This window comes from Aotus nancymaae, unplaced genomic scaffold (assembly GCF_030222135.1).
Source record: "Aotus nancymaae isolate 86718 unplaced genomic scaffold, 86718_ANA_hifiasm-v0.15.2.pri h1tg000027l, whole genome shotgun sequence".
NCBI lineage: Eukaryota > Metazoa > Chordata > Mammalia > Primates > Aotidae > Aotus > Aotus nancymaae.
In genome coordinates, this window is record NW_026988440.1 from 1,298,406 (window position 1) to 1,310,619 (window position 12,214).

Below are 12,214 nucleotides of genomic sequence, written 5' to 3' on the forward strand. Positions count from 1 at the left end.
AAATACAAAGTGTTGGAATAAAATGTGCACACTGCTTAGATGTGCACAGCTCACGAAAGCAGGCAGTGCTTCAGCGTTGGTGAAGAGCATTGGGACTGCATGGAGCACTCGCAACTCTGAATGATGACTACAGGCTCCTGGTTCAATACACAGTAACAAACATGCTTCTTTCTATTCAGGAGATGTTCTGGACTCACACAGGGCAACTCCGACTAGGGAATGAAGATAATTTTAAATGCAACAACCCAGAGTCACAGATCCATAGTCTGGGAAAGTAAAACTTAGGAGCTTTTAGAGTTTAACTGTAATGCTGTTTTGACCTAGGTCTTTTACAGATTGGAATCCTAATCATTCAGAGATTACCAGTATTGTGCTACCTACTATATTAATAAAAAGGAAACTGGTCTCTATGAGAATCTCTATCTGGTACCTTCAGACAAAACTTCCTCGGGTTTAAAGAGAAAACCCCTGTCTCTACACTTCCATTCCCAGGGCGAGCTCACTCTCTGGCATCAAGTTCCCCGTGGTGAGTTTCCTTGCTGGACGCAGCCTTGGGGTCTCTCTCTGGTTTCCACAGACAGATCCTCGGCCAGGACTCAGGCAGACAGTGCGACAAAGAGGCTGGTGTAGGAGAAGAGGAATCAGGACAAAGTCCCAGGTCCCAGGCGTGGCTCTCAGGGTGTCAGGCTCTGGAGGTCCCTGTCTGCACTGGGGAGGCACAGTGTTGATTCCTCTCTCCCCTGAGTTTCGCTTCTTCTTTCAACCTGTGTCAGGTACTGTATAATCCTGAGCTCCCCAGTTCCCACTCCCACAGGTTTCTAGAGAAGCCAATCAGCGTCGCCACAGTCCCGGTTCCAAAGCCCCCAGTCACCCACCCGGACTCAGATTCTCCCCAGACGCCAAGGATGGCTGTGGTGGCGCCTCGAACCCTCCTCCTGCTGCTCTAGGGGACCCTCGCCCTGACCGAGACCTCGGCGGGTGGGTGCAGGGTCGGGAGGGAAACGGCCTCTGCGGGGAGGAGCGAGGGGCCTGCCCAGCGGGGGCGCAGGACCCGGGGAGCCGCGGCGGGAGGCGGGTCGGGCGGGTCTCAGCCCCTCCTCGCCCCCAGGCTCCCACTCATTGAGGTATTTCAGCACCGCCGTGTCCCGGCCCGGCCGCGGGGAGCCCCGCTTCATCACCGTGGGCTACGTGGACGACACGCAGTTCGTGCGGTTCGACAGCGATGCCGCGAGTCCGAAGATGGAGCCGCGGGCGCCGTGGATGGAGCAGGAGGGGCCGGAGTATTGGAAGGAGCAGACACGGACCCTCAAGGGCAAGGCACAGATTCACCGAGTGAGCCTGCGGACCCTGCTCCGCTACAACCAGAGCGAGGCCGGTGAGTGACCCCGCCAGGGCGCAGGTCATCACTCCTCCCCACCCCACATGGACGTCCGGGTCGCCGAGTCTCCGGGTTCAAAATCCACCGGAGGCTGCGAGACCCGCTCAGACCCTTGACCAGGTAGATCCCCAGACGCCTTTACGCGGTTTCATTTTCAGTTTAGGCCAAAATCCCCGCGGGTTGGTCGGGGCGGGGCGGGGCTCGGTGGGCGGGGCTGACCACGGGGGCGGGGCCAGGGTCTCACACCCTCCAGGAGATGTTTGGCTGCGACCTGGGGTCCGATGAGCGCCTCCTCCGAGGGTATGACCAGCACGCCTACGACGGCAAGGATTACATCGCCCTGAACGAGGACCTGCGCTCCTGGATCGTGACGGACATGGCGGCTCAGCACCAAGCGCAAGTGGGAGGCGGCCCGTGGGGCGAAGAGGACAAAAGCTTACCTGGAGGACAGGTGCCTGGAGTCGCTCAGCAGATACCTGGAGAACGGGAAGGAGACGCTGCAGCGCGCGGGTACCAGGGGCAGTGGGGAGCCTTCCCCAACTCCTGTAGATCTCCCGGGCTGGCCTCCCACGAGGAGGGGAGGAAAGTGGGATCAGCGCTAGAATATACCCCTCCCTTGAATAAAGAATAGGATGAGTTTTCCAGAGTTTCCTCTGAGGGCCCCCTCTGCTCTCTAGGACAGTTAAGGGATGACATCTCTGAGGGAACATTGGGGAAGACAGTCCCTAGAATACTGATCAGGGAGAGGTCCCCTTTGAGCCCTGCAGCGGCCTTGGGCACCGTTACTTTTTCTCTCAGGTCTTTTTCTCTGCCTCACAATCAATGTGTGTGTGGGTCTGATTCTAGCTTTTCTGAAACTGTCGGCCTCCACTCAGGTCAGGACCAGAAGTCACGGTTCCTCCTTCATAAGAGATTAGAACTTTCCAAGGAATAGGTGATTATCCCAGGTGCCTGTGTCCAGGCTGGTGTCTGAGTTCTGTGCTCCCATCCCCACCCCAGGTGTCCTGTCCATTCTCAGGATGGTCACATGGGTGCTGCTGGGGTGTCCCAGGACAGATGAAAAGTGCCTGCATTTTCTGACTCTTCCCGTCGGACCCACCAAAGACACGTGACCCACCACCCTGTCTCTGACCATGAGGCCACCCTGAGGTGCCGGGCCCTGGGCTTCTACCCTGCGGAGATCACACTGACCTGGCAGCGGGATGGGGAGGAGCAGACTCAGGACACGGAGTTTGTGGAGACCAGGCCAGCAGGGGATGGAACCTTCCAGAAGTGGGCAGCTGTGGTGGTGCCTTCTGGAGAAGAGCAGAGATATACATGCCATGTGCAGCACAAGGGGCTGCCTGAACCCCTCACCCTGAGATGGGATAAGGAGGGGGATGAAGTAAGGAGGGCATGGGGGGATCATATCTCTTCTCAGGGAAAGCAAGAGCCCTTCTGGAGCCTTCAGCAGGGTCAGGGCCGAGGCCTGGGGTCAGGGACCCTCAACTTCCCCTCCTTTCACAGAGCCATCTTTGCAGCCCACCATCCCAATCGTGGGCTTCGTTGCTGACCTGGCTGTCCTAGGAGCCATGGTCACTGGAGCTGTGGTCACTGCTGTGATATGGAAGAGGAAAAGCCCAGGTGTGGAAGGGGTGAGGGGTGGGGTCTGGGTTTTCTTGCCCCACTGGGGGTTTCAAGCCCCAATAGAAGTGTTCTATTATTGGGAAGCACCATCCACACATGGGCCGACCCAGCCTGGGGCCCTGTGTGCCAGCACTTATTCTTTTGTGAAGTACATGTGAAAGTGAAGGACAGATGTGTCACCTTGATGACTGTGCTGTTGGGGACCTGATTCCAGCAGCCACGAGTCAGGGGAAGGTCCTTGCTAAGGATAGACCTTAGGAGGGGAGTTGGTCCAGGACCCACACCTGCTTTCTTGGTGTTTCCTGATCCTGCCCTGGGTCTGTGGTCATAGTTCTGGAAACTTCTTTTGGGTCCAAGACTAGTAGGTTCATCTAAGATCTCATGGCTCTGTCTCCTCCCAGTCCCCTCACATGACATTTTCTTCCCACAGGTGGAAAAAGAGGGAGCTACTCTTAGGCTGCGTGTAAGTGGTGGGGGCGGGAGTGTGGAGGAGCTCACCCACCCCATAATTCCTCCTGGCCCACATCTCCTGTGGGCTCTGACCAGGTCCTGTTTTTGTTCTACCCCAGGCAGAAACAGTGCCCGTATGTCTCTCATGTCTTGTAAAGGTGAGATCCTGGGGGGCCTGAAGTGAGTGGAGGTGGAGCAGAGGGGACAGGACTGGGTTATGGGGATTCTTTGATTGGGACATTTCCAGTGTGTGGTGGGCTGTTCAGTGTTATCACTTACCATGACTGATGGGAATTTGTTCATGACTATTGTTTTCTGTAGCCCGAGACAGCTGCCTTGTGTGGGACTGAGATGCAGGATTTCTTCACGCCTCCCCTTTGTGACTTCAGGAGCCTCTGGCATCTCTTTCTGCAAAGGCATCTGAATGTATCTGTGTCCCTGTTAGCATAATGTGAGGAGGTGGAGAGACAGCCCACCCCGTGCCCACCGTGACCCCTGTCCCCACGCTGACCTGTGTTCCCTCCCCAGTCATCTTTCCTGTTCCAGAGAGATGGGGCTGGGTGTCTTCATCTCTGTCTCAACTTCATACTGCACTGAGCTGCAACCTCTACTTCCCTACTGGAAATAAGAATCCGAATATAAATTTGTTTCCTCAAATACTTGCATGAGAGGTTGATGGGTTAATAAGTCAATTCCTAAAATTTGAGAGAGGAAATAAAAACACAAGAACCTTCCAGAATCCGCATGTTCACTGTGCTGAGTCTGTTGCAGGTGGGGATGGAGAAGGCTGTGAGGAGCTGAGTGTGGACAGGGCCTGTGCTCAGCTGCTGTTGAGTCCATCATGAGCTTTATGTGGTTAGTCCTCAGCTGGGTCAGCTTCACTGCTCCATTGTCCTTGTCCCTTCAGTAGAAACTGGTCCAGTGAAAGCTGTGACCACAGAGAGTTACACATCACCCAGAGTGGTCCCTGCACATGGGCGTCTCTGTGTTTCTGAGACAAATTTTCAGACCCATTCAGCTCCTGCCCTCCTTCTAGGGCTCCTCTTCTGCTCTGCTCTCCTGCCCTGGTTCTAGTGATCTTGGTGCTGACTCCAATCCCAACTCATGATTCTAAAGCACAGGCTAATTTAGATTCATATTTGTTTGTTAAATTGGGTCCATAGTCTAGAATTGTTCTTTCCTGAAGAGAGAAACCTGGTTGTGTGCTGCAGTGTGTAGGGGGTTGGTGTGGGAGGAGGGTGGGGGAGGGAGGCCACAAGCAGCACTGCTGAGAAAAGCACATTCGGCCTGGATGTCAGTGTGAGGGGACCTTGTGCTGTAGCTGCCGAAAACAGCATTTGGCCTGAGGCTATGTTAATAAAGACCCTGTCTAGAATAGGAGGTGCTCTACAGTCATCATTCATTCCACTGACATTTGAATGGTTCTGCATCTGGGGAACATCACTGAAGTAAAATCAGAAAAATCTCTGGCCTTTTGGAACATATGTTCCAGTGGGAAGAGGCAGACGATAGATACACTATAACCAGAGTAAGGAAGGAAAGTGCTAGAAGGTGGTAAGTGCAGTAAGGCTGGTGGTCCAGGGTATGAAGAGTGGGGACAGGGAAGGTGGCTGTTGTGCTGGGTGGTCAGTGTGTACCACATTGCAAAGGTGACCTTTGAGGAAAGAATTGAGGTACATGTGAGTGTCCATGAAGATGTCTGGGGAAGTTCTTTCCAGGCAAGGGAAGCTCCAGGACAAATGCACTAGGGCAGGAAGCTGTCTGTGTTCCCAGGAGAACAGAACAAGCCTGAAAACTACAAATCCAGGAACAGAATACACAGCCCACCCTGGATCAGGTCCCTCCTAGGAACAAATGCCCCTGCTGCTGAGCACAGATGCCACTGCTCACACCTCTGACACCCTGGTGCTTGATACTGGACCCCGAGGCTAGGACAGATTTCACTGCTGCACCTGGAAACTGGATATCATCACTGCCACTCAGCCATCTTTACTAAAATGCATCCTGCACAGTCCCAGCATCTCTGTGTCACCTCATTCTGGCTTAGAGTCTGCAATGATGTAGAGTTAAGAAGAAATTATTTAGGAAGAGAGCAAGGGTACAGAAGCCCTCAGTAAGGTTTTCCTTTCAATGAAAGGAGGCCCCCAAATCATTTTTTTTTCTTACAAAGAGCAGCCTGTAAAATCAAGCTTCAGACACAGACAAGAAACCTGGAAACTCTCACAGGTGAATGCAGCAGCTGTGCCAGTAGGAAAAGGACACCTGGGACTAGGCATGGTCACCATGGCGGTCCCATCTGCCCTTCTCTTTACCAGCCACATGTACAGTAAAGAGCAGACAACATGGGACCAGCCAAGTGGAAAGCCCATTTGCATAAGAGGATTAGGGTGGGATAAACAGCCTTCTCCACAAACTGTGTAAACATCACACCTGGTCCAACCAACCTGTGGGCCCTACATAAATCAGACACCATCTCCTCAAGCCTGCATATACAATCTGATGCGCTCCCATTCCATTCCAGGCCAAAATTCCTTTTCAGGAGCCCCTCTGACTCACAAAAGAGGGAGCTGTTTCCCTTTGTCTCTATTTTGCCTGTTAAACCTCTGGTCCTAAACTCACTCCTCATGTGTCAGTGTCCTTAATCTTCTTAGTACAAGACAATGAACTCTAAGTATTTACTGGAGAAAATGATGCTGCTTCAGCAGGTGCTCATCTGACTGGTGGAGCCTAAGACTCATGTATATGATCAACTGCAGGGGTGACTGGAGTGTTGTACTATTCTAGGGAGGGAGGTGGTTTCTATCTCCTCTCAAAACTTTGTATGTTGTAGGCCAGGCATTGTGGCTCATGCCTGTAATCCCAGTACTGTGAGTGGCTGAGGTGGGTGGATCACCTGAGGCCAGGAGTTTCAGAGCAGCCTGGCCAACATAGTGAAACCACATCTCTACCAATAATACAAAATTAGCCAAGCATGGTGGTGCATACCTGTAATCCCAGCTACATGGGAGGGTGAGGCAGAATTACTTCAACCTCGAAGGCAGAAATTGCAGTAAGCTGAGATTGCACCATTGCCCTCCAGCCTGGGCAATAAGAGTGAAACTCCACTACACACACACACACACACACACACACACACACACAAACACACACACACTTTACATGTTGTAAACCAAAAATAAACTTCAAAGCCCCCCTCCCAACCATCTTAATGGACACCCTCCTCAGCCAGAGCACTCAAAATTTGCCTGAAAGACTGGCTTAGGCCAATATGGGAAGCAGGTGTTGAACATGCCTCATTATGCCCTCTTACCTTTTGGAATTCAGGAAAAGCTGCCAGCATTTAGCATTAACACAGACCTTAAGACATCAGAAACATTTCCAATCTATTCTCTCTGAAGCCTGCCACATGTAGGCTTCAACTGCATGATAAAAATTTGGTCTCCACAACCTCTTATCATAACCCAGACATTCTTTTCTGTTGATAATAACTCAACCAATTACCAACCAGAACATTTTTAAATCTATGTATAAGCCAGAAGTACTACCCTTCACCTATGCTTGCTCCAAATTGCTCGGCCTTTCTGGACTGAACCAATGTATATCTTAAATGTATTTGATTGATGTCTCATATCTTCCTAAAATGTATATGTACACCCCAACCACCTTGAGCACATGTTCTTAGGGTCTCCTAAGGGCTGTGTCATGGACTGTGGTCACCCATATATGGATCAGAATAAATCTCTTCAAATACGTTACAGAGTTTGACTCTGTAGGGTCTCCTGTGTCATGGACTGTGGTCACTCATATATGGATCAGAATAAATCTCTTCAAATACATTACAGAGTTTGATTCCTTTCATTGACGCTGTGGAATTCTGATGTCATAAGAGGGTTCAAGTGCTGGGTGTGAAGGGTGGGAAAAGAATGACAAATTTTAATTCTTGGAGCAGTGATCCAAGACAAGAACTTTATCTGGTACCTGGTAGGCACTCAGAGTGCCTGAAGGAACCAGTGACTAATAAATAACATCCTTCCACCCATTCCCTTGAAAATAAGTTATTACCTCAAGTTTTTGTCTATCCCAGCTTATACTCTAGATTATTGGTGTGGCATTGTGTGATAGTGGAATGATTATTCCCACATCTTCCCTCAGCATTGTCTCTTACTAGGATTTTAAAACCCAGGTTTGTAAGTTCTCAGAGGATCTGGGTGCACACTAATGTTTTATATTAATATCTGTATTTTCTTGTGTGTGGAAATATTTCTGGGGAAAGAATCTCTAACATTTATTAGCTTTTATGTGACCCCCTGAAAGTCCTCAAAAACCCTAACTTCTAGGTTAGAGGTAGGACCACTCCATGTGTGGACAATAAACAGCTGGTAGCAACCTGTGTTTAGCAGATTAGGGTCATGAAATAAATGCTCATATTTTTTATCTTTTCTTCTGGAGCTGAAGAAGGTAGAGGTTTATTTGCTTACTCGGACTGCAAGTTTACTTCTGTGGGATGGTGATGGGGTTTCCTCCACCCAAATAATTTTCCAAATCTCCAACAGCAGTTGAAAGTCCTAGAATTTGACAGAATTCTGACACTAACTACCTGGAGTCCACCTCAGACTCCACAGGTTTATTGCTCAGACCGATGAGACTGTCCTCACTTCAGAATCAAGTCACAAGTCACACCTGGTCCAACCAACCTTTGGGTCCTACGTAAATCAGACACCATCTCCTCAAGCCTGCCTACAAAATCTGGGGCCCTCTTATTCTGGGCTGGAATTCCCTTTCAGGTGCTCCTCTCTCTCACAAGAGAGAGACATGTTCCCCTTTGTCTTTCTTTTGCCTATTAAACCTCTGCTCCTAAACTCACTATTCGTGTGTCGGTGTCCTTAATCTTCTTGGTGCAATATGACGAATCCCAAAAATTTACCCAAGACAACAACGCAGCTTCAGCAGGTGCTCATCTGACTGCTTTCATGAAAACTGACCCAAGAAGAAATAGAAACTGTGGCCAGCCATATATACATTGCAGAAAATTAATTTATAGCTAAAATTCTTCCCATAGAGGAAACGCCCATAGAAGATTCACTGATGAATCGTATGTAACATATAATTGAAAAATGGCATCAATTTTACACACAGTCTTTTAGAAATTAAAGCAGGCAACCACTTTCAAATGAATTTATGAGGTCAACATTACTAAGGTTAAAATAAAACAAACAAAACCCAGACAACAAAATCACAAGAAAGAAGAACCACAAACAACTATTTCTCTTGAACCCAAACCCAAAATTCTATTCAAAAAGTTATTAAAATCAAATAAGCATAGAAAGAACAATATGTCATGCCAGATTGGCTTTTTGTGGAGAAGTAAGTTTGGTTTAACACCTGCAAATTAAATAACACAACTCACTCAATTAATATAATAAAAAGCAGGCTGTGTGCAGTGGCTCATGCCTGTAATCCCAGCACTCCGGGTGGCCAGGTGGGCAGATTACTTGACGTTGGGAGTTTGGGACCATCCTGGCCAACATGGTGAAACCTTGTCTCTACTAAAAATACAAAATTAGCCAGCTTATTATTGGGTGCCTGTAATCCCAGCTACTCAGGTGGCTGAGGCAGGAGAATCTCAAGAACCTCAGAGATGGAGGTTGCAATGAGCCAAGATTGGGCCACTGCACTCCAGCCTGGGTGACAGAGTGAGACCCTATCTCAAAAAAAAATACTGTCACTGAGGCAGAATGCAATGGCATGACCATAGCTAACTATAGCCTTGACCTCCCAGGTTCAATCAATCTTTCTGGTTGTCGCAGCTGCCTGCATGAGTGTGAGGACAGACACCAGCAACTCCATCCCTGCCTCCACCACCACTGCTGGCATGAGCATTGCAAAGGAACACCACAGCCCCACTCCTGACCATACCCATACCAGCCCATACACCTGGGCCTCACTGTGCTGCCTCAGCTGCTGGTATGTACCCCAAAACTAAAATTAAAGTTTAAAAAAATAACATTTTAAAAGCAGTTTTAAAAGATATCAAATTAAGATGCCAAAAGTCAACAAAAATAAAAATTGACAAATGGAACCTAATTAAAGAGTTTCTGCACAGCAAAACAAACTATCAACAGAACAAGCAGTCAGCCTACAGAATGGGAGAAAATATGACAAACTATGCATCCGACAAATAACTAATATCCAGAATCTATGAGGAATATAAACAAATTAACAAGCAGAAAACAACTCCATTAAAAAGTAGGCAAAGGACATGAACAGACATTTTTCAAAAGGAGTCATACACACATTCAACAAGAATATGAAAACATGATTGACATCACTCATCATTAGAGAAATAGAGAAACAATGAGATACTGTTGCACACCAGTCAGAATGGCTATTATTAAAAAGTCAAAAATTACAGATGCTGGTGGGAATGTAAATTAATTAGTTCAGCCATTACGGAAAGCACTTTGGCAATTTTTCAAAGAACTTAGAACTATCATTTGACCCAGCAATCTCTTTATTAGGTACATTCCCAAAGGAATATAAATCATTCTACCATAAAAACACATCCACGTGTATGTTCATTGCAGAGCTATTCAGAATAGCAAAAACATGGAATCAACCTAAATGCCCATCAATGGTAGACTGGATAAGAAAAATGTGGCACATCTACACATAGAATACTACACAGACACAAAAAAGAACAAAGCCATATCCTTTGCAGCAATATGGATGGAGCTAGAGGCCATTATCCTGCAAACTAACACAGGAACAGAAAACCAAACACCACATGTTCTGGCTGATAAGTGGGAGCTCAACAGTGAGTACACATGGACTCAAAGACGAAAACACTAGACACCAAGGACTACTCAAGGGTGGAGGATGGAAGAAGAGTGAGGATTTAAAAACTTCCTATCAAGCTTATAACCTGCATGGTGAAATATTCTGTACATCAAACTCCCATCACATGCAATTCAAATAGATAACAAGCCTGCATATGTACCACTGAAACTTAAAGTTAAAAAAAATTAATTAACAAAAAACAGAACACAAGAAGGGAACCCAAATGGCCGAGTAGGAGCAGCTCTGGATTGCAACTCCCAGTGACCATGTGGAGGGTGAGTGGTTGCTGCATTTCAAGATGGATTTTTATTGCCCACAGACCAGGAGATTCCCGGGCGGAGGAGTGCCATGCATCTCCAGCACAGTTGTTTCAGTTGGCAGGGCAGCTCTCTGCTCAAAAACCTCACATGGCCCTGAGCGGTGTTTCAGCTGACAACTGGAGTGCCTGGGAGACAGAGTCGCCCATTCAACTGATAAAAAGGGGACTGAAATAGGAAGCCAGGCCAGGAGATTCCCAGGTGAAAAAGCACCACAAGTCTCCAGCATGGCTGTTTCAGCTGGCGCATGGGGTCTCCACACAAAATCTCACAGAAATCCAGGCACCTTTTCAACTGGTGACTGGAATGCCTGGGAGACAGAGTCACCCATTCAACTGAAAATAAAGGGCACTGAAACAGGGAGCCAGGCCAGGAGATTCCTGGGGGAAAAAAGTGCCATGAGCCCCCGGTGCAGCTGTTTCAGCTGGCGCAGTGGGTTTCTGCACAAGCACTCACACAAATCCGGGTGCCATCTCAACTGGTGACTGGAATGCCTGGGAGATGGTGTTGCCCAATCAATTGATAAAAAGGGGTCTGAGGCAGGAAGCCAGGTGATCAGGCATGGCCAGTCCCACCCCCACAAATACCCACAATCTAAAACGCTCTGGATTGAGAGTTTCACAGCAAGCACAGCTGAACCCGAGACAGTACAGCTATGTGGGGGAGGGGCGTCCACCAATACCGAGGCAGTCCACCACTACTGAGGCAGTCCACCATTACTGAGGCAGCACACCATTGCTGAGGCAGTCTGACACCACAGAGAGAGTCCACCATTGCAGAGGTGGGCCGCCATTACTGAGGCAGTTCTAACAATGCCCCTATAAATGGGACTGCAGGAAAGTTCACATGGCAGCTGGGCATAGCCCACAGCAGATCAGCAATGCATCTCCTGGCAGACTGTGACTAGGCTGCCTCCTCACTGGTCAGGGCAGCCCTGAAAAAAGGGCAGCAGCATGACAGAAACTTATAAATAAAGCCCCACCTCCCTGGGACAGAGCACCTGGGGGGAAAAAAGAGGCTGTTATGAGTTTTGTTGCAGCAGACTTAAACGTACCTGCCCAGTAGCTCTGCATGGAACAACAGAGCTCACAGCTCAGCACTTGAGCTCCTATAAAGGACAGACTGTTTCCACAAGCAGCTCCCCAACCCCCATACATCCAAAGAGTCACCTCATAAAGGAGAGCTCAGACTGACTTCTGGCAGGTATCCTTCTGGGACAAAGATAGCAAAAGAAGAAACTGGCAGCAACCCTCACTATTCTGTGGATGCTTCAGGTGAGACCCAGGCAAACAGGGTGTGGAGTGGACCTCCAGCAGTCCTACAGCAGAGGGGCCAGACTGTTAGAAGGAAAACTAAAAAACAGAAAGAAATAACTTCATCATCAACAAACAGGACATCCACTCAGAGATCCCACCTGAAAGTCACCAACTACAAAGACCACAGGTAAATAAATCCACAAAGATGGGAAGAAACCAGTGCAAAAATGATGAAAACACCCAAAACCAAAATGTCTCTCCTCCTCCAAGGGATCACAACTCCTCACCAGCAAGGCAACAAGGCTAGATGGAGAATGAGTCTGGTGAATTGACAGAAACAGGCTTTAGAA

At 48.6% G+C, this 12,214-nt stretch overlaps 1 pseudogene; it reads left to right on the forward strand.

The window, feature by feature from the left end:
• Nucleotides 1–694: 694 nt before the first annotated feature.
• On the forward strand, nucleotides 695–4,175 carry LOC105734213 (class I histocompatibility antigen, Gogo-B*0101 alpha chain-like; annotated as a pseudogene).
• Nucleotides 4,176–12,214: the final 8,039 nt, after the last annotated feature.